Source organism: Carassius carassius, chromosome 34 (genome assembly GCF_963082965.1).
Source record: "Carassius carassius chromosome 34, fCarCar2.1, whole genome shotgun sequence".
Lineage (NCBI taxonomy): Eukaryota > Metazoa > Chordata > Actinopteri > Cypriniformes > Cyprinidae > Carassius > Carassius carassius.
Genome location: NC_081788.1, coordinates 11,740,651 through 11,763,863, shown reverse-complemented (window position 1 = coordinate 11,763,863; position 23,213 = coordinate 11,740,651).

The following is a 23,213-nucleotide window of genomic DNA, read 5'->3' as shown; positions in this document are numbered from 1 at the left end:
GTTTTAATATGTTGAATCACATATTTAATTGCACAAATTTATATTACAAATTCAGTTATCATAGTACCCAGTTTTTTTTTATCTGTAGTTTTTCTTTTATTGCAGTTAAATATGAAAACATATTTACACACAATTAGCTAAAATCATCTCAAAATCATATAGTTATAAAAAAGTTCATAGTGACGGCTTGAAATAGGTGCTGTTCCTTTTTCTTCATCAGAACAGATCACTTGCTCACCAATGGATGCTCTGCAATGAATGGGTGCCATTAGAATGAGAGTCCAAACAGCTGATAAAAAAATCACAATAATCCATAATAATCAATAATAAAAGTGTTTGTAAAACAAAAAAACTTTTCTAACTTCAAACCATTGCTTCTGGCAAAAATACTAGTCCAAAATCTTTAACCATTAAACCCATTGCACTAAAAGCTGTTTGAGAATTCAAAAGTGTGGTTGGTTTTTGTGTAACCCCAACCTGATTTAATCTTGTCACGGTTGGTAAACCGTGATCTCGGGGTGTTTGCACTTTGTGGTGAAATCTGTGTGTTTCGCGTCTGCACTGATTAGCTTGTGGGCGTCTCCGTTAATTGTCATCAGCAACAGCTGCCACTCATTACTCATCCACTATACATTGGCTTGTCTCACGTCTTCACGCCATCCTCTCCTGCTGCCTACTCGCCGTCATCATCCGGACTACTCACCTTCTCTCCGCCATTATCCGGATTCCTCACCTCCTTTCCACCACCACGAAGTGTCGTCTCCTCAGCATCTTTGTTTGTTTGTGTATTTGTATTCCTCTCAGCCCATTAAATCTGTTAACTCGCATCTGCTTCCAGACTTTCCTTAATCCACCGTCACATAAAGATCTCACCCAATGGAAGCAGCGAGCACCAATACACTCACGGATTTCATGCATCACAGCGTCAAAAGAATGGATCAGCAGCAGGAGAGCATCTCGAACACCGGACGCGCTGTCCAAGCGCTGGTGTCACAGGTGTCCAAGCTCACCCAGCAGATCCATCAACTAACGTCTCCCACTGCGCCCATCGCACCGCCTGTGCCGTCCGTCCCCCGGGAGATTCCCCAGGACCACTTCCGGCCTGAGCCGCGACTTCCGGCGCCGGAGAACTATGCGGGTGAGCCAGCGTTTTGTAGAACTTTCTTAACTAAGTGTTCAATGCATTTCGCCCTACAGCCCCGCACCTTCGCTACTGAGAGTTCTAAAGTAGCGTTCACGCTCACATTATTGTCTGGCAAGGCGGCCTTGTGGGGGACGGCGGTGTGGGAAAACCAACACCCGTGTTGTGCCTCGTTCCACGCCCTCTCTGAGGAAATGAGGAGAGTCTTCGACCGGGCCGCGACCGGCAGGGAAGCCGCTCATCGACTCTCGGAACTCCGTCAAGGCTCTTCCTCAGTAACCGACTACTCCATCGAGTTCCGCACCCTGGCGGCCGCGTAATTTCATTGATTCTTCACTGTACTTCCTGTGTCTCTCCCCATCCATGTCACTGCACTCAACGGCCAGGAACTGCCTCACATCACACACTATACAGAACCCATCATACTGCTCACGTCTGGAAACCATCAAGAAACCATATCCTTTTTTCTCATGGACTCCCCTGTTGCTCCCATTGTTTTAGGTCACCCCTGGTTATCAAAGCATAATCCACGAGTGGAATGGGGTTCTAACACTGTCACATTGTGGAGTGAAAGATGTCATGAGTCTTGTCTGGTTTCTGCTTGTTCTGTTGTCCCTGTTTCTGTCTTTCAGAAGGAGAACATGGTTCTGCCAAACGTGCCTGTTGAGTATCTGGACCTGAAGGAAGCGTTCAGTAAATCCTGTTCTACTTCTCTCCCTCCGCATCGTCCCTATGACTGTGCCATAGACTTAGTGTCAGGTAAGTCTCTGCCTAAGGGCAAGTTATACTCTCTTTCTATTCCTGAGAGGGAGGCCATGGAGAAATACATTTCTGATTCCTTAGCCTCTGGGTTCATCCGTCCTTCCTCTTCTCCAGCGGGGGCTGGGTTCTTTTTTGTGGGTAAGAAGGATGGTTCTCTGCGACCTTGCATTGAGCTGAACAACATCACTATTAAGAATACCTATCATTTACCACTCATGTCTTCAAGTGTGAGAAGAGCAAATAAAAGTTTCATCCCACATTTGCACAGAGGAGATGAAAACATTGATCTGGCCAATAATGATGAACCTGAGTGCAATCCTCTCACCATCATCTCTGTTTTATGATGATTGCTATGTCTTTTTTTATCCCTGTAATTCCACTGTGTATAAATCATATCTGAGATGTGGTTTGCTCTACTGGATTCCTGCTTCCATTTGTCATTGCCTGTCTTCCATTAAGATAAGCGCAATGTTCCAAATGGAATAGCTGCAAACATGTGAATGTAGCAACTTTTTTTCTTCTCATTCTCAGTATTTAATAAATAAATAAATAAATCAATCCAAGACTTATTTTCAGTATTGTCTCAGACTTATACTGTATTGTTGGTCATTCAGCTGTTCCATTCATATCAAAAACTTCAATAATGTGCACATTACACCCACTATTATGACTTTTTTTTTTTCAATTACAGCATACATAGCACATTAATAGATTCAAGTATGGATTTTTTTATGTAACCAAATTGAGTTAAAGTAAACCAAACACACATCTGCAGAAAGTTTCTAGGAGACATGGGCAATCATAAATCAAAGTCACAATAAAATGCCTCTTAACAAGATGCTTAAAGCTGTGAGACAAATGCTTGAGATCTCTCAGGACTTGTTTCCATCATCCAGAGAGATATAAATGACTTTGTGCATTGTTTTCCTCAGATTTCACCAGAGAAACAAAAAAGCTCACTGTCATTTATCACTCTCAACATCGCCTGGCTTTCAGTCACCTCTACTCACTCTCAGTAAAACCGCTCCAGTGAAAATGATCAACACTTCACACATGGAGCACATTTTTTTCTCTTTTCATAGCATCTACAGTAAGATCTATACTTGTTGTCTATACATAAACTGCATATAAATCACTTGTGTTTTTATCCTTGTTTGCAACTGAAAATTGTAAAAAAAATGATTAACAAAAAAAGTAAACTTATTTTTAAATTTCATTATGTATTATTTTAATGTGCAATCCTGTGCATTACTTATTAAGTCGTAATGTTTTAATATGTTGAATCACATATTTAATTGCACAAATTTATATTACAAATTCAGTTATCATAGTACCCAGTTTTTTTTTATCTGTAGTTTTTCTTTTATTGCAGTTAAATATGAAAACATATTTACACACAATTAGCTAAAATCATCTCAAAATCATATAGTTATAAAAAAGTTCATAGTGACGGCTTGAAATAGGTGCTGTTCCTTTTTCTTCATCAGAACAGATCACTTGCTCACCAATGGATGCTCTGCAATGAATGGGTGCCATTAGAATGAGAGTCCAAACAGCTGATAAAAAAATCACAATAATCCATAATAATCAATAATAAAAGTGTTTGTAAAACAAAAAAACTTTTCTAACTTCAAACCATTGCTTCTGGCAAAAATACTAGTCCAAAATATTTAACCATTAAACCCATTGCACTAAAAGCTGTTTGAGAATTCAAAAGTGTGGTTGGTTTTTGTGTAACCCCAACCTGATTTAATCTTGTCACGGTTGGTAAACCGTGATCTCGGGGTGTTTGCACTTTGTGGTGAAATCTGTGTGTTTCGCGTCTGCACTGATTAGCTTGTGGGCGTCTCCGTTAATTGTCATCAGCAACAGCTGCCACTCATTACTCATCCACTATACATTGGCTTGTCTCACGTCTTCACGCCATCCTCTCCTGCTGCCTACTCGCCGTCATCATCCGGACTACTCACCTTCTCTCCGCCATTATCCGGATTCCTCACCTCCTTTCCACCACCACGAAGTGTCGTCTCCTCAGCATCTTTGTTTGTTTGTGTATTTGTATTCCTCTCAGCCCATTAAATCTGTTAACTCGCATCTGCTTCCAGACTTTCCTTAATCCACCGTCACATAAAGATCTCACCCAATGGAAGCAGCGAGCACCAATACACTCACGGATTTCATGCATCACAGCGTCAAAAGAATGGATCAGCAGCAGGAGAGCATCTCGAACACCGGACGCGCTGTCCAAGCGCTGGTGTCACAGGTGTCCAAGCTCACCCAGCAGATCCATCAACTAACGTCTCCCACTGCGCCCATCGCACCGCCTGTGCCGTCCGTCCCCCGGGAGATTCCCCAGGACCACTTCCGGCCTGAGCCGCGACTTCCGGCGCCGGAGAACTATGCGGGTGAGCCAGCGTTTTGTAGAACTTTCTTAACTAAGTGTTCAATGCATTTCGCCCTACAGCCCCGCACCTTCGCTACTGAGAGTTCTAAAGTAGCGTTCACGCTCACATTATTGTCTGGCAAGGCGGCCTTGTGGGGGACGGCGGTGTGGGAAAACCAACACCCGTGTTGTGCCTCGTTCCACGCCCTCTCTGAGGAAATGAGGAGAGTCTTCGACCGGGCCGCGACCGGCAGGGAAGCCGCTCATCGACTCTCGGAACTCCGTCAAGGCTCTTCCTCAGTAACCGACTACTCCATCGAGTTCCGCACCCTGGCGGCTGCGTAATTTCATTGATTCTTCACTGTACTTCCTGTGTCTCTCCCCATCCATGTCACTGCACTCAACGGCCAGGAACTGCCTCACATCACACACTATACAGAACCCATCATACTGCTCACGTCTGGAAACCATCAAGAAACCATATCCTTTTTTCTCATGGACTCCCCTGTTGCTCCCATTGTTTTAGGTCACCCCTGGTTATCAAAGCATAATCCACGAGTGGAATGGGGTTCTAACACTGTCACATTGTGGAGTGAAAGATGTCATGAGTCTTGTCTGGTTTCTGCTTGTTCTGTTGTCCCTGTTTCTGTCTTTCAGAAGGAGAACATGGTTCTGCCAAACGTGCCTGTTGAGTATCTGGACCTGAAGGAAGCGTTCAGTAAATCCTGTTCTACTTCTCTCCCTCCGCATCGTCCCTATGACTGTGCCATAGACTTAGTGTCAGGTAAGTCTCTGCCTAAGGGCAAGTTATACTCTCTTTCTATTCCTGAGAGGGAGGCCATGGAGAAATACATTTCTGATTCCTTAGCCTCTGGGTTCATCCGTCCTTCCTCTTCTCCAGCGGGGGCTGGGTTCTTTTTTGTGGGTAAGAAGGATGGTTCTCTGCGACCTTGCATTGAGCTGAACAACATCACTATTAAGAATACCTATCATTTACCACTCATGTCTTCAGCTTTCGAGAGGTTGCGGGGAGCATCCATATTCACAAAATTGGATTTACACAATGCTTATCATTTGGTCCGCATCTGGAGGGGGGATGAATGGAAAACCGCCTTTAATACCCCTAGAGGGCACTTTGAGTACTTGGTCATGCTGTTCGGGCTCTCCAACTCGTCCGGGGTTTTCCAAGCACTCGTGAATGACGTGTTGAGAGATATGGTAGATCAGTTTATATATGTTTACCTGGATGACATACTGATCTTTTCTTCATCTCTCCAGGAACACGTTCAACATGTCAGACGAGTGCTCCAGAGGTTACTTTAGAATGGGCTTTTTGTCAAGGCAGATAAATGCGTATTCCATGCACAGTCTGTTCCCTTCCTAGGGTATATCGTCTCGTCCGAGGGAATACGTATGGACCCTGACAAGGTTAAGGCTGTGATAGATTGGTCATCTCCAGATTCCCGTAAGGCCCTACAGTGGTTTCTGGGGTTCGCCAATTTCTATCGGCGTTTCATACGTAATTTCAGCCAACTAGCCTCACCTCTGACAGCCTTGACCTCTCCCAGTACTCCGTTCAGGTGGTCGGATGCAGCTGAGGCTGCGTTCACTAACCTCCGTCCGGTTGCCCACCGAACCGTTTATTTGTGCCGGAGGAGTTAAGGTCCGAAGTTGTCTAGTGGGGTCATTGTTCTAATGTGGCTTGTCACCCAGGGATAAGTATAACTAATGGGTTAGTTAGTCAACGATTCTGGTGGCCACGGATGGCTCGCGATGTCCACGATTTTGTTTTGGCTTGCTCAGTTTGTGCCAGTGGTAAGTCATCTAACCGACCTCCTGATGGGCTTCTTCAACTGCTGTCTGTCCCTTCGAGACCCTGGTCCCACATTGCTCTAGATTTTGTTACTGCCCTCCCGCCCTCTAATGGCATGACGGTCGTTTTGACCATAGTGGACCGGTTCTCGAAGGCAGCACATTTCATCCCTTACGAAAAATAACCATGGTTTTATTATAGTAAAACTGTGGTAACCCATGGTTTTTTGTCGTGTTGACTACCATTTGTATAACCACAGATTTACTACAAATACCATGGTTAAACTATGGTTAATTTGGCAAAACCATGGTTAATTTGTGGTTACCATGGTTAAACTATAGTAACCATGGTTTTTTGGTTTTATTTATAGTAAAACCATGGTTAATTTTCGTAAGGGATTCCCTTGCCCAAATTACCGACAGCCAAGGAGACAGCGGTCACTGTTCTAGATCACGTCTTTCAGCTTCATGGCCTCCCGGTAGATGTGGTTTCGGACAGGGGATCTCAGTTTATATCCAAATTTTGGAAAGAGTTTTGCAAATTGTTAGGAGCGTCCGTTAGCTTGTCTTCGGGTTATCATCCCCAAAGCAACGGACAATCTGAGCGAGCCAACCAAGATTTAGAGAGGACGTTGCGATGTTTGGTCTCCAAGAATCCTTATTCCTGGAGTCAACAACTTTCTATGGTGGAGTACGCCCACAATTTGTTGCCAGTGTCAGCTACGGGCCTCTCTCCGTTTCAGTGTAGTGTATGGTACCAGCCACCAGCCTTTCCTAGTCTGGAATCTGAAGTCGCGGTTCCCTCCGCTCACGCGTTTGTCCAGAGGTGTCACCGCACCTGGACCAGAGCCCGCGAGACTCTGCTCCGGGTGACGGAGCGCACTAAGGCCAAGGCCGATCGCCACCGGTCAAAGCCTCCCGTTTACGTCATGGGTCAAAAAGTGTGGCTTTCTACCAATAACATTCCTCTGCGATCCGTGTCTAATAAATTAGCTCCCAAATTTATCGGCCCGTTCACTATCACCAAGATCATTAGTCCGGTGATAGTCCGCCTCAAACTACCTCCTGCGTACAAGAGGACACACCCCGCCTTTCATGTGTCCAAAATTAAACCTGTGTTTTATGCACGTATTAATCCGCCTACTCCGGTTCCCCCGCCGCCGCGTCTTGTAGATGGGGAACCGACATATTCGGTTAATCGTATTCTGTACTCGAGACGGAGGGGACGAGGCTTCCAGTATCTGGTGGACTGGGAAGGTTACGGTCCGGAGGAGAAGAGTTGGGTACCTGCTAGGGACATATTGGATCACTCCCTTATTGATGACTACAATCAGCAGGTAGGCCCTTCTGGGAACTCCTGGAGGAGTTCTTAGAGGGGGGGGGTACTGTCACGATTGGTAAACCGTGATCTCGGGGTGTTTGCACTTTGTGGTGAAATCTGTTTGTTTCGCGTCTGCACTGATTAGCTTGTGGGCGTCTCCGTTAATTGTCATCAGCAACAGCTGCCACTCATTACTCATCCACTATATATTGGCTTGTCTCACGTCTTGTGTTTGTGAGATCGTTGTTACTTGTTTGATGTGGTTACCCTGTTCGTCTGGCTTTAGTGTTGTATGCGTTGGATGTCTGTGTTTTCCCTAGAACCTCATCCACTCTCCGCACGTTCACTCAGCCACGGCACTTACCTTCGGCTCAATTTCCCGCAGTTCCTGTGCCATCCTCTCCTGCTGCCTACTCGCCGTCATCATCCGGACTACTCACCTTCTCTCCGCCATCATCCGGATTCCTCACCTCCTTCCCACCACCACGAAGTGTCGTCTCCTCAGCATCTTTGTTTGTTTGTGTATTTGTATTCCTCTCAGCCCATTAAATCTGTTAACTCGCATCTGCTTCCAGACTTTCCTTCATCCACCGTCACAAATCTAAGGTATTACAGGAATGACCCATAATTCTTTTCTTTAGCTCTTATTTCTTTCCGTTTTCCATCTAACAAGAAATGAAAGTGGAGAAAGAGTCAACTGGCCACGTTCTGCAAGTGTCTGACTCATAGTTGATGGGAAGTTTGCTCATAACTCAGGGTAGATTAAATTTACCTCAGAGGCTTCATGGCTGTAAAAACAACAGAGAAGTTGATCAGACGACCTGTGGGACTAACAGAGACAGCAGGTACAAAGCTGCTCTGCAGGACGGGTCACTGTTATAATCAACAGACATTACAACTCCCCAACCATTCCTGAATCTCCTCAATTTATTCTGGAATCACTACTGGGTGAAAGCGGTGTGATGTTTTTTCTCTTCTTACATAGAGTTTGAAGAGCTTAGGTTTTTCAGAACGGTAATAGAGTGGATCTATGTGTGTGTTTGATTGATTCCCAAACCATCACAGTTGAGCAATGTCCACTCCAGCCAGGAACAGTGATACTGTAATAAACCTCTCCTCTTTTGTTTATGGGGGGGGGGGGTTACCAGACCTATATGGAGGACCAGAAGTATGTCATACCACCAGTTCTTCCAGGTAACAAATTTCATTGATAATTTATTGGAAAAGAAACATTATTTAAATGAATTAGATTCAACAAACATTAACTCTGTACGCCTTTGCTAGAGCAAACGATAGAACACCAGTGACACTCCAACACTACACTGCACTCTAGTGGTCACACAGCACAATCAAATCGTGATCAAACGCTAATCATATTACACAGTGAAAATCAGCGCTAACCCCAGCTCAGTAAGAACAGAGTGGTTCGTTTATCATTTAAAAACTCCTAACTACATACATTCATTCTCACACAAACATGCATACAGAAAATTAAAGTCTAAAACACTTCCCTGTTTCCTGGCATCACGACCCCACCCTGGGGTCTAAGGAAAGGGATCAGCCCTGCCAAGTCAGCATCCTCCAGGACAGCGCATGCAGTCCTGTGTTTTATCCCAGTTCAAGCAGTTACGGAGTCCGACGTAAGTACTGATAGGCTATTTAAATGCAGCACCAACTCATATAAGATACACTGCGTACATAATACTGATAAGCCATCATCCCTTTTCAACAGCGCTGTTTCTCAGAAAACATTCATTAGGCAAAAGGCTGGCGCTCCTAAAATCTCCCCGCTATCTCACTAAACCCAACAAACATAGTCTGACTCGCTATCCTCGTTGCCGGACAAACCGTAATGGTCTCAAGCAACCCAAAAAGCGTCCCCGTCTTTTCCCTCGAACGCCAAAGCCCAAAACTCATGCCATCCATTTCCTCTTCACATTGTCTCTTAAATTACCTCTATTCCAGGTGAGTCCAATTAGTCTCTCCTACCATCAATAGGAAAGAGAATGCGCTGTTTAAAGTTCACATCGGCCAAATCAAAGCCAATCGAAATGAATAATCCCCCACATTTATTACAATACATTTCCATTCTACTCCTTGCAGATGCTGTCAGTTGTTTGCTTTAAGTCAGAAAGTTGTAAAACAACTAAAGGTTTTCAGTGGCAGCAGCTCAAATTTCTAAAACAGAGTAGCTTTATCAGTAAAAAGCATATATTTTCCCTATACATTAATAAATAATTATCCTTAATGCCACAAAATCATATTGAGCTTGACTAATCATGATTAGCTTGTAGCTTGGGAGGCTACATTTTGAGTCAGTGTGATCAGTGTGAAATACTGCTAACTAGACACACAAGCTTATTAAAAACACATTCTCTGTGGCCATTCACTGCTGATTCATAAATATATATATCATTGCAACTTTCTAAGGACCTCACACTGTACCCTGTTGTGAAGTAAAACGTTCCAGTCTGAATGTGCTCAACACCAAACGCAGCTGTCAGTAGAGAGTTGATTAGTATCACCAATTAGTAAATTGCAGAACCGTGGTGGACTGGCACTTCTTCAAATCCACCAGTTTTGCTGATCTAGCAGAAATGCGAGGCCTTGATTTTGGATTATGTTGCCTTTAGGCTGAAATGAATAGACCCCACTAATAATGCTATTGACTCGGAAGAAAGGGAAATGACATTTCATTACTGTAGGTCTGCATCTTTTGCGTTTTTAATACGTGAATTCACAAAAGGCCAAGGCACATGACTTGTTTTAAATTTTAGTCACTTGTCCCTGTGCTTATACAGATATTAAGTTACAACACTCATACTAACCTCTTGGGTGGAATAATGGACTCTGAGTGGTCGATTCATTAAAGGCTAAGAACTTCATGAGAGTCTGGACTTTTTGAGCATTTTCTGAAATTGCAGACTTATTGAACTGTTAAGCCCTGCAGTGGTGGCCATTAATAATATTTGTTTATTGTTTTATGATCGGACAGCACATAAACCCACCCGTCCTGTTCTGCCACCACAGCAGAAAAAAAAACATATAACTGCGGCTCTCCTCAGCAATTTACTAAATGGTCTTTGCATTGAGCTCCTGTCAAATGTATTGGCAATAAGAACTCTAAACTTGATCATTTTTATTTAATGCTCCTGCGTGCGTGGGATCTGAAATTTACAATATACCAGTCATTCAGAACTTGACATCATGAGGGTGTAGACAAGATGGATTTTTAAAATAATGTAAACAGCCTGAAATCACTCAGTCCGTGCCTGTATCCAAACATTGTTTTTTAATTATTATTATTAATATTATTTAGTTATATTTAATATAGTTAGTTCTGTCATGGTGAAGAAGAGGGAAAAATCAACACTAAATCAACACTAAATAAACAAGTTTTAATTTAAGACACTAAAAAAAGTGTCATGTGGTATAACCGTTAAGTACTGAATAAAGTATATTTCAAATACATGTGAGTGTACAGTTTAAATCATAAAACAAAGTTGTAAAATATTTTTTGATAATGATTTATTTTACAAATATTAAAAAAAAAAAAATCATAAGTATTACATTTTTGGAGTCACACCACATTACATATTAAAACCTGAACAAAGCTTCCCTTGTCATAAAAAGGTTTATACAATTTATAGAAAAGTCAAATGTTAGTTCTGATTTTGAGGGGAAAACATTGCTAAATAAAACTTTTATTAAACTTTATTAAAGTTTATTTAGCAAGTTTAAAATATTTCAAATTTCTTAGAAATGTACTCACATGTTGGTTTAATATGGTTTTGAAAACAAGAAAAGTTTTATGACTCTTAAAATTTCAATTTAATGACTAAATGTCATGTGGTGTAAATTTTTTTTTTTTTTTTTACACAACACTACATATGCGATATGAATGTACAGTACAACATTAATAAAGTTTGAAAATATATTTTTTGTATTTTGGGGAGTTGAACCACATGACATATTACACAGTGAACTAACCTTATTTTGGCAAAAAAGGTCATGTTAAAAGATTTTAAAAAAAGAGACTTATATGACTAGGGACACCTCACTTGATTCCATTTGGCCATTTTCCTTTTCAAACATTAATATGTAGCAACGGCAATACCAGTCGGTCTTAAAGCATCCTGAGTCTAACCGATGAATCTCACTGTTGTTATGCCTCAAGCAGCGGCAGGGTTTGTTCTTCACAGGTAGATCCAGTGGTTTGCATTAACAGGTGCAGAGCTGATAAACGGCTCAGCTAAATAAGACATTGCAGCTGCAGCAGCTCAAGAGCAGAGCGAACACTCTGATGAACAGAGTTTAGATGACTCACCTCTCACACAGGATCTTCTCAAATGAAACTAATTAAAATAAAAAACTAAAGCCCCTTATCGCACATCTTAGAGCTCCACTCTCCTCAAGGTTAGTCATTTGTCAGCTGTTCTTTGCTTCATGGCTCTGAGGTCAAGAGGTATTATTAAAATACTATTGGTGTTTGGTATTGGTGTCTGTGTGTGATTTATGGAAGCACTAGGAGAAGGTACAATTTCTTACTGTCTCGCAAAAATATTTGAAAACGGTAGGATAACTTCTAAAGAAGTACAACTTATCACAGTCAGGCCTGCAATGATTTGATCTCTCACAGAAAAACGGCGTGAAAAAGTGTGATAACCCAGAGGCACCTAGACTAATATGAAGGAATGATTGAAGAAGTTTGAAGAAGAGGTTCTCCTGGCAATAAATAAATAAAATAAGCATGGGAAAACTCCAGATAATGAAATTCAACAAATCTGTGCCTGATTTCATCCGTGATCAGGCCCTCCTGCAAGAGCCTGTAATTGGATTGGAGAAGAGGGGCTGAATTCTGATTAATGAGAGGAGTGGAGGTGAATGTGCATTCATTCACAGAGGAGAGCAAAACTTTATTGAGGGAGGAGGTAATGAGGAAGTAGCCTAGCCGCATTCGCCTTATCTCACTGATGGTGTACTAAAATACTGTTTAACCCTGCTCTTCGGAATGTTTAATGAACAAATGAACACCTGGAGGTGTACTTAGACTGGTTTGTTATCTAATCTAATCTTTTCAGTGTTCCTGTAGCTCAATTGGTAGAGCATTGCGCTATCAAGCGCAGAGTTGGGGGTTCGATTCCCCGGGAACACATGATAGGTAAAAATTGATAGCCTGAATGCACTGTAAGTCCCTTTGGATAAAAGCATCTGCTAAATGTATAAACTTAATTTAATTTTAAAATTTTCTGCTGCCATTTCAGCTCATTAGTAATGGATTAATGTAGGGGCGTAAACTGACAGTAGAAAATCAATGAAACATTCTGTCTCAAAACAATGTTTTTTTTCAGGTTGAGAGAAACGACAAAATATTAGGACTTTCAACTTTCAAAAATGTAATCGGATGAATAACATGATGTGCTGAGTGATTTATTAATTAAATCTTAATCAGAATTAATCACATTATTGATATTTTATTTGGATAAAAAGCTCCAGGAATAAAGAAACTTGAAAAAGAATGTGCTCTACTGATCAAAAGAATGAGGATTTTTTTTTAAATGTTCTTGAAGTTATGCTTACTAAAGCTGCATTTATTTGATCAAAAAAAAGTTAAAACAGTAATATTGTACACTATTATTACAGTTTAAATTGCATTGCATATTACAATCTATTCCAACTGTTTTCTACTTAAATATATGTTAAATTTAGTTTAATCCTGTGATGGCAAAGCTGATTTTTTTGCATCATTACTCCAGTCTTCAGTGTCACATGATCCTTCAGAAGTCATTCTAATATGCTGATTTGCTGGTCATTAAACATTTCTTATTATTATCAATGTTGAAAACAGTTGTGTTGCTTAATATTTTTGTGGAAACTTTAATAATTCTTTTCAGGATTATTTGATTAACAGAAAGTAAAAAAAAAAAAAACATTTATTTGAATGAAATATTTTGGAATAGTATAAATGTTTCGATCAATTTAATGTGTACGCACGCATGTGTATGTGTGTTTGACATTTATGGAAAAACTTCAGCATCAGGCGGCATTTATTTTAACGAAAAATTGCAACATTTTTATTACAGCATTACAACATTTACATCTGCGTCAAGGTGCATGATTAAATGCATCAATCTTGTATCATATTACTTTTAATAATGAATTGTACTAAATGAATAGATTAAACTGACAGCCATACAAAAAAACAAAAAAGATTACATTTAGATATTTATTTACATATAAAAATTTAAACAGATTAAATATTTATGTCACATTGATGCTATTCAAAATCGACATTGTCCATTTACACAGTAAGTGTTCATAAATGCACTTGTATGTATTCAGCAGATCTGTCTCGGTCAGTGAGACAGTGTCTTGTCAGAGTCATGTCATTGTGATAACCCTTTTGTGTCACAGCTGATGAATTCCAGAACAATATCAGACTCAGGGGCTGTCAGATATTGATTTCAGATTATTGAAGCCCAATAGGCTACACCAGAGAGAAATCGAAGCCTAAAGATTCATTTATTTTTCTTGCCAGTTTGGCAAGAGCAAACAAGCCTGACATGTTGTGCTACAGAAAACACTTTATTGGTTGACAACAGCTCACGTCTCGTCAAGAATCCGAGTGCCAAAACCTACTTTGATTACATTCTGAGACATCAAAACAAACAAGACAAGAAACCCCACAACAGTATATTTTTAGACAGACTAACCTTGCAAAATTCATGAAGTATATCACAGCTGAACAACCAACTGTTGACATTTTTCTATACAGCTTGTCATAATTTTCTATCGATCAACATTCAAACATGTTGTTTGACAAATAGTGTAACTTATAGGTAATTAATATTGTATTCTAAATACAGTTTGATAGTTGACATGTCTGAAGATGAAAAATATTTTGTACAATTAGTTTTTCACTTTAAGCAGAGACAGCCTAATCTTGCCTAAGCAATCTCGTATGTCCCATTTGTTTTTGCAGATATTCTGTCAAAAATTGTTTAGGTGGGTATCAATACCTTCAGGGAACACATTTAAGTGTACAGTACCATTTGGATGTGAAATAAATTGCTGTTTAATCCAAACTAAAACATGTCAATACACCACAAAACTGTTTTCAGCCCACACCCAGACAATCAGACACACACACACATACACACACACACACACACACACACAGTAACCCAGAGCAGACAGTGCTGAGGAAGGTTTTGATAAAGGTAAACTGGGAAGCAGAGATAAAAGAACAGCAGGAGCTAAAGTCCACAATAAAGCTTGTTCTAACAAAACACACAAAAACACAAGCGTATTTGAACAAGAAAAAACACTGAAGAAAAAAAAAAATTTGATCCTAAGAATAGAACAGTGTATCCATCTTGTGATGTCTAGCAGGTGAAACTGTTCAACTAAACATTAATGGAAATATCTAATCAGCCAATCACACGGCAGCTCAACTCAATTAGGCATGTAGATGTGGTCAAAACAATCAAGCATTAGAATGGGGAAGAAATGTGATTTAAATGACTCTGAACATGGCATGGTTGTTGGTGCCAGATGAGCTTGTCTAAGTATTTCAGAAATTGCTGAACTACTGGGATTTTCATGTACAATCTTCTCTAAAGGGTTTACTGAGAAAGGTTCGAAAAAGAGAACATATCTAGTAAGTGACATGACATACAGCTAAGTATGGTGACCCATTCTCAGAATTTGTGCTCTGCATTTAACCCATCCAAAGTGCACACACACAGCAGTGAACACACATAAACCGTGAACACACCAGCCATTTATGCTGCGGCGCCCGGAGAGCAGTTGGGGTTCAGTGCCTTGCTCAAGGGAACTTAAGTCGTGTTATTGCCTGCCCGAGACTCGAACCCACAACCCTAGGGTTAGGAGTTAAACTCTCTCGCAGCATAACGCACCATATCACAAAAATCATCTCATCTCAATGATTTCACTATACTAAAATGACCTCCACAGTCACCAGATCTCAATCCAATAGGGCAGCTTTGGGATGTGGTGGAATGAGAGATTCACATCATTGGTATACAGCTAAATCTGCAGCAAATGCATGATGCTGTCATGTCAATATAATCCAAAATCTCGTTTCCAGCACCTTGTTGAATCCGCGGTATGCTACGAAGAATTAACCAGTACTAAGAAGGCGTACCTACAGTAATAAAGTTGCCTGTGAGTGTATATACATACATATACACACATATGATATACATATATGTGTCTTCAGGGTGTCTCACAAAAAGCATATCTGATCCTGGACCACAAAAATGTATATGAATAATTACAATTAATTATGATTAATTACAATTATTTATATGGGCTGCCAGGAACTGTAGCAGAATTAAATTGCCTTTAAACTAATCTGTTCATCCAGCGAACATTAAACATGATTTCATATAAACTCTAAGAAAGGATATTTTCGTGGCCACAGAAAATATTTTCATACAGTATTAATGCATTAGAGAATGTAGCAAAATCAGAATCGTAAAGGGACACTGATTTGTAAGGAAGAATCAGAAACTCATGTAATTTGTGCACAAGAGTTTTACTAACTAAACACTAACGCAAACGAGTCTAATAAACAAACAAAAACATACATACACACAATCACTCATACAGGGGAAAGGACAAATGAGATTTGATGGATGATACCATCAGGAAAACCAGGGAATAAAGCTAAGAAAATCAGTTTAAATATATTTACAGAAGGAAATTTACAAAATATCTTCATGGAACATGATCTAATATCCTAATGATTTTTGGCACAAAAGAAAAATCAATCATTTTGACCCATACAATGTTTTTTTTTTTTTTTTTGTGGTCCAGGGTCACATATTAAAGTTTAGCTGAAGGGAATTGATTTATCATAGTTAATACCAGCAGAAACTGAAATTTAAATATAAATGTGATTTGAAGAGAGAATAAAAAAATACTGAACATACTGAGCAACAAGGCTTACTGGTTAAAAAGCAGACACATTCGTTTAAAGTGACAAGGATGAAAATCATTTAAATGCTACAAAAACATGATTAAATTTCTTTGGCCATGTGCAGCCTTTCATTTCACACCATCCTCTCAGAAAATTATGACATACACTTGAAAAGTAATGGACACTTTTATCATAATATCAGCCATGCAGGCTCGACTGATTCTTAATTTACGTCATTATCGTCTCAGATAATCTCTTTGGGCAAGTGAAGCGAGACCAAATGTGCCAGATCATATCCCAAATGTTTGAGACTGCTTTGAGCTTTGATGCCGTGACTGAAATTCAACATTACCCTACAATAACAACACTTGACCTTTCCACTTCCTTTTTGAGGGTGAATAATCGAAGACGGATTTTCTTTTCGGTCTAAACAGTTCCTTTAAAAATGCTTTCCATTGCGAGCTCATGTCCTGTAGTTTCTCTCTAGCCCTGTATATCACAGTGCAATGAGAGGTGAGAATGGACTGTAAGCAGCACTGAGACAGGCTGTCAGAGAATAACGGGTTGCAGTCGGCTGGGTTTGGGGACTGGGATGAACAGGGCCGCAGTGCTGTGGCCAGCAGAAAAGTTCTGCAAAGGTTCATCATCATCAACAGGCTCTGTTCAAGAGCAAAGAATCGATTGTTTCATCTCCTCTGTGTACTGGAGAGATAGATTTATCCTATGACTTTTCACTTTTCCTTCTCTTTCTCTCACTCTTTTTGATCCCATGCTGTGGACGGATTTCTCTCGCAGGCATCTGAGAACCTGTGCACGCACACACTTTTCCCTCCTTTTTATCACTCACTGAGCCAAAAAGCTATAAGCTCATATTTTTCATTGTCTTCTTGGTAAGCTGTGGGTATGTTCTGGTGTTTGTACAATACTGAAAGCCTCAACAAGGGTAGATTAAATGTCCACGTATGGATGGCTATGCGGAGAGGATCAGATTCATCCCATTTTATTTTTACTGACTTGTCGAGGAAAGTCTCAAATGCATTAAGAAGAGGAAGCTATTGTGTAATGAGGATGGTGGAATCCGAACATCCTAAACCATATTAGATTCTGAAAAACATTTTGAACAAAGGAACATTATGATGCAAATGAAGAGTTTGCACTATTTTAAAGTTGCTAATCAAATGTTTTTTCCATTCCACTGGATCATCTCCAATTATGCTGGAGAATGAAAATGTATTTCAAAGTTCAAATATTTTAAGAACTAGTTAGTTTTAGTTAGTTGGTTGGAGATTATCCTAACTTTAACAGTTAGTCATTTACACAGCTTTTATAAAAAGATAAAAACGTTTACAAATGTTTCTTAAATGTCCATTTTTCTAGGAATTTTTCACTAATCCGACCCCCGGGTTTGACAAACTTGTGGAGTTCATGCCGTTTGTCATGTTACTTTTTATTTTATTTTTTATGTTAACGACATGAAATAAGATATTTTAAATCACAAGAAAGTTTTTCATTTTTGGTCAATACTAAAGATACCTGCCACTGGCTGATGTCAACAAACAGAAACACACAATTTGTGTTGGAGTAATATCAAAGCTGTCTATTTTTACTTTTGCGTGCAAGGTAAATATGCAGAAATTCTTGTCTAAAAGGTAAGGATTGAAGGATGTCTTTGATGTTGGTTAGCAGCAAGTAGTCTACAACACCTGCATATCACTCCTCAACAGCCTTTTCCACTAAATACTTCTGAATTTAATCTATTTTAGCCAAAACTGTTCACAGTAGACGGACATGTAAGGACTGTCCTTAAGGAGCAGTCCTATTGCAGGAGAAAACATCCTAAGGATGCACTCTCTATACAGGTACAGGAGGACATATCCAGAATTCCAAGGCCACATTTTCCTCCAGCAGTTATTTCCTTAAAGAAATAGTTCACCCAAAAAAGAAAGTTCTGTCATAATTTACTCACCCTCATGCCATTCCAAACCTGTAAGTCTTTTTGTAACTCAATATTTTCTGAACTGACATGGTTATGACTGACAGACAGCTGAAGAGCGTTCTGAATGTTTTTGTCCATACAATAAAAGTCAGTCAGGACCAAAACCACATCTTGGATTCCACTGGCTTTTACTGATTGGAGGGGAAAAAATTTCAAAATATCTTTATTTATGTTCCACAGAAAAAAATTGTTGTTTAAAAAAAAAAGTATTCTTGTCTTGTTTTCCAGTACAAATACCTAAACATTCTTAAATTAAGATATATTTTCAATTATTTGTTTTCTTTCCTACTGGCAGATTTCTTCTTCTTGTTTAAAAAAATAAAAAATTAAGACGACAATTACTTAAGCGATGTGAATATACCGTAAATCCTCAAATAAAAGCCGGGGCCTTTATTTACCTGAACTGCAGAAGGTAACAGGCTTTTATTTGAAGCAGGCTTTTATTAGAGGCAGGCCTTTATTTCTAATTCCATCTGTTTGATAAGTAATTGTTTTAAATACCCCGTTTTAAATTAAAAGCGATAGCGTTCCAGTGGACAGAGATCATAAAATGAAATCATAATTTTTTTCCGTGTCGATCACGCACCCAGCCACTAAGAGGCCCGGCGTTTATTTGACTACCGGTTTTTATTTGAGGAATTACATATATATATATATATATATATATATATAAATATGCTTTACAGTTGAAATTTTTTAGGTAAACTGCTCTGGGAAAAACTATAAATTACTGTACCGTGCTCTAAAATACTGTAAATTACACGCAGTGACCACAAAAAGCACCCGTTCAATTTGTCTTTTCACACACACCCACCTAGCCAGCGTTCGGCCACATCCAGCAGCAGAGACTCCCTACTTCTGAATCGATTAATTGCCTTGGTACTATTGGAAATGAATGGGGACAAAGGCTCAAAGCCACTTGAATTCTAATGAATTTCTGAGAAATGTATCATTGAGTTTTTGTCCTAATTAAAAAGAGTTGCATGAGTGCAGCGAGGAGCTTGGTGGTCCACAAGGACCCTGTTAATCAGAAGTCTCCTTCTGTGTGAATTAACAATATATTGCACTGAATAGCCACAGCAAGGGAAATTGATGGTGCTGAACCAACTATTATGGATTTAGAGTTAAGCACATTGTAACTGCTCGGTTTCTAACTATAACATATAACTTATAAGCATAAATCAACATTATATAAAGCGTAATATAACTACCATCATCCCTCAATGTGAAGAATTTAGAGAATATTGTTATGCCACTGCACTATTGCTAGGAGAGAAAAAAAAAACCTATAAATGAGTCAAAGATTATTTTTCTTCATCATTATTATAAAATTGAGTTCATTGCCTCACTCTAAACTAAATCCTCCAAATAATTTAAAATTGATAATATTCTTTAGCTCAAAACAATAATAAACTGGTATGTTTCTTTTCTGTGTATCTTAGTCTTCTAATATAGAGTTTTAATACTTGTTTTCGTGAATAGACCAAATGTACAGCATATGATTATTGGCACAGCAGGAAGTTAGCATAACTAAACAGAAACCAGAAAGCATCCATACTAAATAATGTTTCACCCTGTGGCACAGAGCTCTAGAACGGACCCAATTATTTGTTTGTCTACTGACAGAACTTCAGGATGAATGATTACCTCTATACAAACTTGGGCTAGTGGTGTTCCATTTTAGTCCTAGCAACAACAATGCTAGCACAAGCGCATTCATTTCCACTGAATTAAACAAGCCCATTGACGAACCAAAAAGTCTGAATATTGTTACATGTACCTTATCATGTTGAAACAGCAGCATGACATAAAATAATCTTGATGGAATGCATCCTGTTGAATTATGTTTACATTCAGTTGTGGAACAGATGAGTGTAAAATTGTGTGTCTGAGTGTAAAAAGATGTTTCTTATTCATTCATTCGTTCATTCATTCATTCTTTTTTTCAGTTGTCTGAGGATTGGTATTTAATAATTGGATCTTGTTTGGATGACAGGTTATTTGCAAGATTGCAAATAAGGCTGAACCAGACACTTTAATATGGTGCTTGAGTGAATGTCATTACTTAACAACTACTTAAGTACTTATTTGTGTATTAATGCAAGTATTTCTTGAATCTGGCTAATTAAATGTGGTTAATTTGCAATAAGTTTGTTTTTGTTGTTGCTTTAGACAAGAGTATTTTTTTTTTACTTTTTCTATTTTCCGTTACTTATTTAAAAAATGAAAACTAATGAGCCTATTTTCAATGAAGGGCTCTGAAGTAAAGAAACTTCCTGCAGACAAGTGACGTTCTGACATGCACTTTTATGCTGGAACAGCACAGAACTCAAACTTTTTGCCTTCCCTGTCATTTCAGAAAGGATTTTCTCCCTCAGTCAGCCTTTTTCACACAGACTCATTAAAGAAATGGAGGCATACACTTCTTAAATATTTGAAAGATATATGTTTTGATCAGAGCCGGATTATCCATAAGGGCACTTGGGCCAGTGTCCAGGGGCACCAACCATTCACATCAACTAGGGGGGCACCACATGACACAAGCTTTAAAAATATTTTAATTAATAATAAATATTTTTATTATTAACTTGAAGTTCTTGAAAGACCATACATAACTCGTTTATGAACACTAACTTAACAATAATAATAATAAACTATAAATAAATAAAGATTACCAATCTGTCCCCAAATCATCCCCAACCTGTCAGAGTTGAGTTGGTCCACAACAAGTACGCGCAAATTTGTCATTTTTTTAAGGGCTACATAAAATGAATCAAAATGGACAGACGTCAGTTGAGTGGTTTTGTAAAAAGAAAGTTAAAGAAAGACAAGGACGCTAGACGTTTAGCTACAATTCAAAATGTTCCAGGGATCGAAAGTTTTTTTTAAAACGAGTGAAGAATGAGCTCAGGACGACAATGTCACAGAAGCGATTGACTGCCCTCTCCCTGTTTACCATTGAAGTTAAAGTTAAAACATTACCGTCTACAGCCACGAGAGGGCGCTCTGTGCTGCTCAGTGCTCCTGTAATCTACCACTGAAAACATAGAGTGCCCTCTCGCGGCTGTAGACGGTAATGTTTTCTCTTGGTTCTTGGTTCTAAATAAATGCGACTTATAGTCCAGTGTGACTTATATATGTTTTTTTCCTTGTCATGACGTATTTTTGGACTGATGCGACTTATTGAGTTATAGTGCCCAGGGGCACCACACTTTCTTAATACGGCCCTGGTTTTGATCTTTTAGCCATAACTCAATGTTGTCTACCATCAATTAATTCATATACCCTTGACAGAGCCAAAGGGTGAAGCACTGAAACTGTGAATTGTTTCACATTATGTGGCGTATTTCAAATCATGCAAATTTCAATAGGCTTCGTAAATCCCTTGGTAGAAGGTTTCCATCAGTATAAATCCAGAGTATTCATTAGACAATGTTTTTATTTATTTTTTTTACTGCACAGCTCAATGTGGGGTATATCAAAGACCTGGCTCTCAATTAGCACAGCTTGCACAAATAGAAGTTTAAGAGTTACAATTTAGTGCACAAAGAAGAAAGTTTGCATACAGCTTGGTAAAAAAAAAAAAAAATATATATATATATATATATATATATATATATATATATATATATATATATATATATATATATATATATATATATATATATATATATCAAAAGTTACGAATAAGTTGTAAAATGTTACTTTTCTTTGGAATGTTCTGCCACTGAATCATATGAGTATCAGATTCACAGAAATTTTAATTTCTGCAAATGCTGTGTTGTTAATGAGACTACAAGCTTTGTCCTGATAATTATTTGAAATATGTCAACATAGCAATATAATGTAACCATTTTAAAATAATAATAATAATAAATGTCTTTAAGTTATCCTGAACACGTTTCTTGTTCAAGCAAGTCCTTCTCAGTAAATCTGTGGATTCCATCTTGGAATACAAAGAATAAAATGCCAAAAAGCCCATAATGTCACGGCCAGATACCGCACGACTATCAATATTGTAAAAAGTGCAATATCTCATCTAAATCATGTGAAAATAAAACTTGCCACAAGGAATCTTATCTGCACATACTGTAATTTTGGGATGCATTTAGAGCTAGTTATCTTTTTTTTTCTTATCCAATTCCACTGCAATAGATAAATTGATTAATTTATAAATTGAATAATATAAAAATATAAGTGTTGCCAAATTACTCAAGAGGCATATAAAAAAATGGTTCTCACATAAAATCTTATTATTATTATTGTTAAAAACAGTTGTGCTGCGTAATATTTTTGTGGAACACATATATTCTTTGATTAATAGAGTATAAAATAACAGTATTTATGTGAAATGAAACAAAATTGTAACATTATAACTGTCTTTACTGTCACTTTAGATCAATTTAATGCATTCCTGCTGAATTAAAGTATAATGTTTTATTTTCCTCAGACATACAAAACATAAATAAATAAAACAAAACCTGTCCCCAACTTTTCAACAGTAATATAAATGGCAAAGTGCCATTTATATTACATATTACATAAATACATATTGTGGGTGCTAGTCACTGGTCACAAATATTCTATATAGCCTCTCAATAAATTGTATACTAAATACACAAGAGTAGTTTCAGACACACATGAAACTGCAGGACAAGTCAACTTCCCAAAAGTATGAAATGTCAGCTACACACAATAAATAAAAGACTGTAAAGAGTAATATCAGAAGGGTAAAACATAACTTGTTTATTAATTCTACTGTTGAGGCCAACAGATGTGAATACAGATTCATTAAAAATGTAGCAAGATAAACTTTTTTTAGTTAAACTGTACAGAAACACATAAGAATGATAT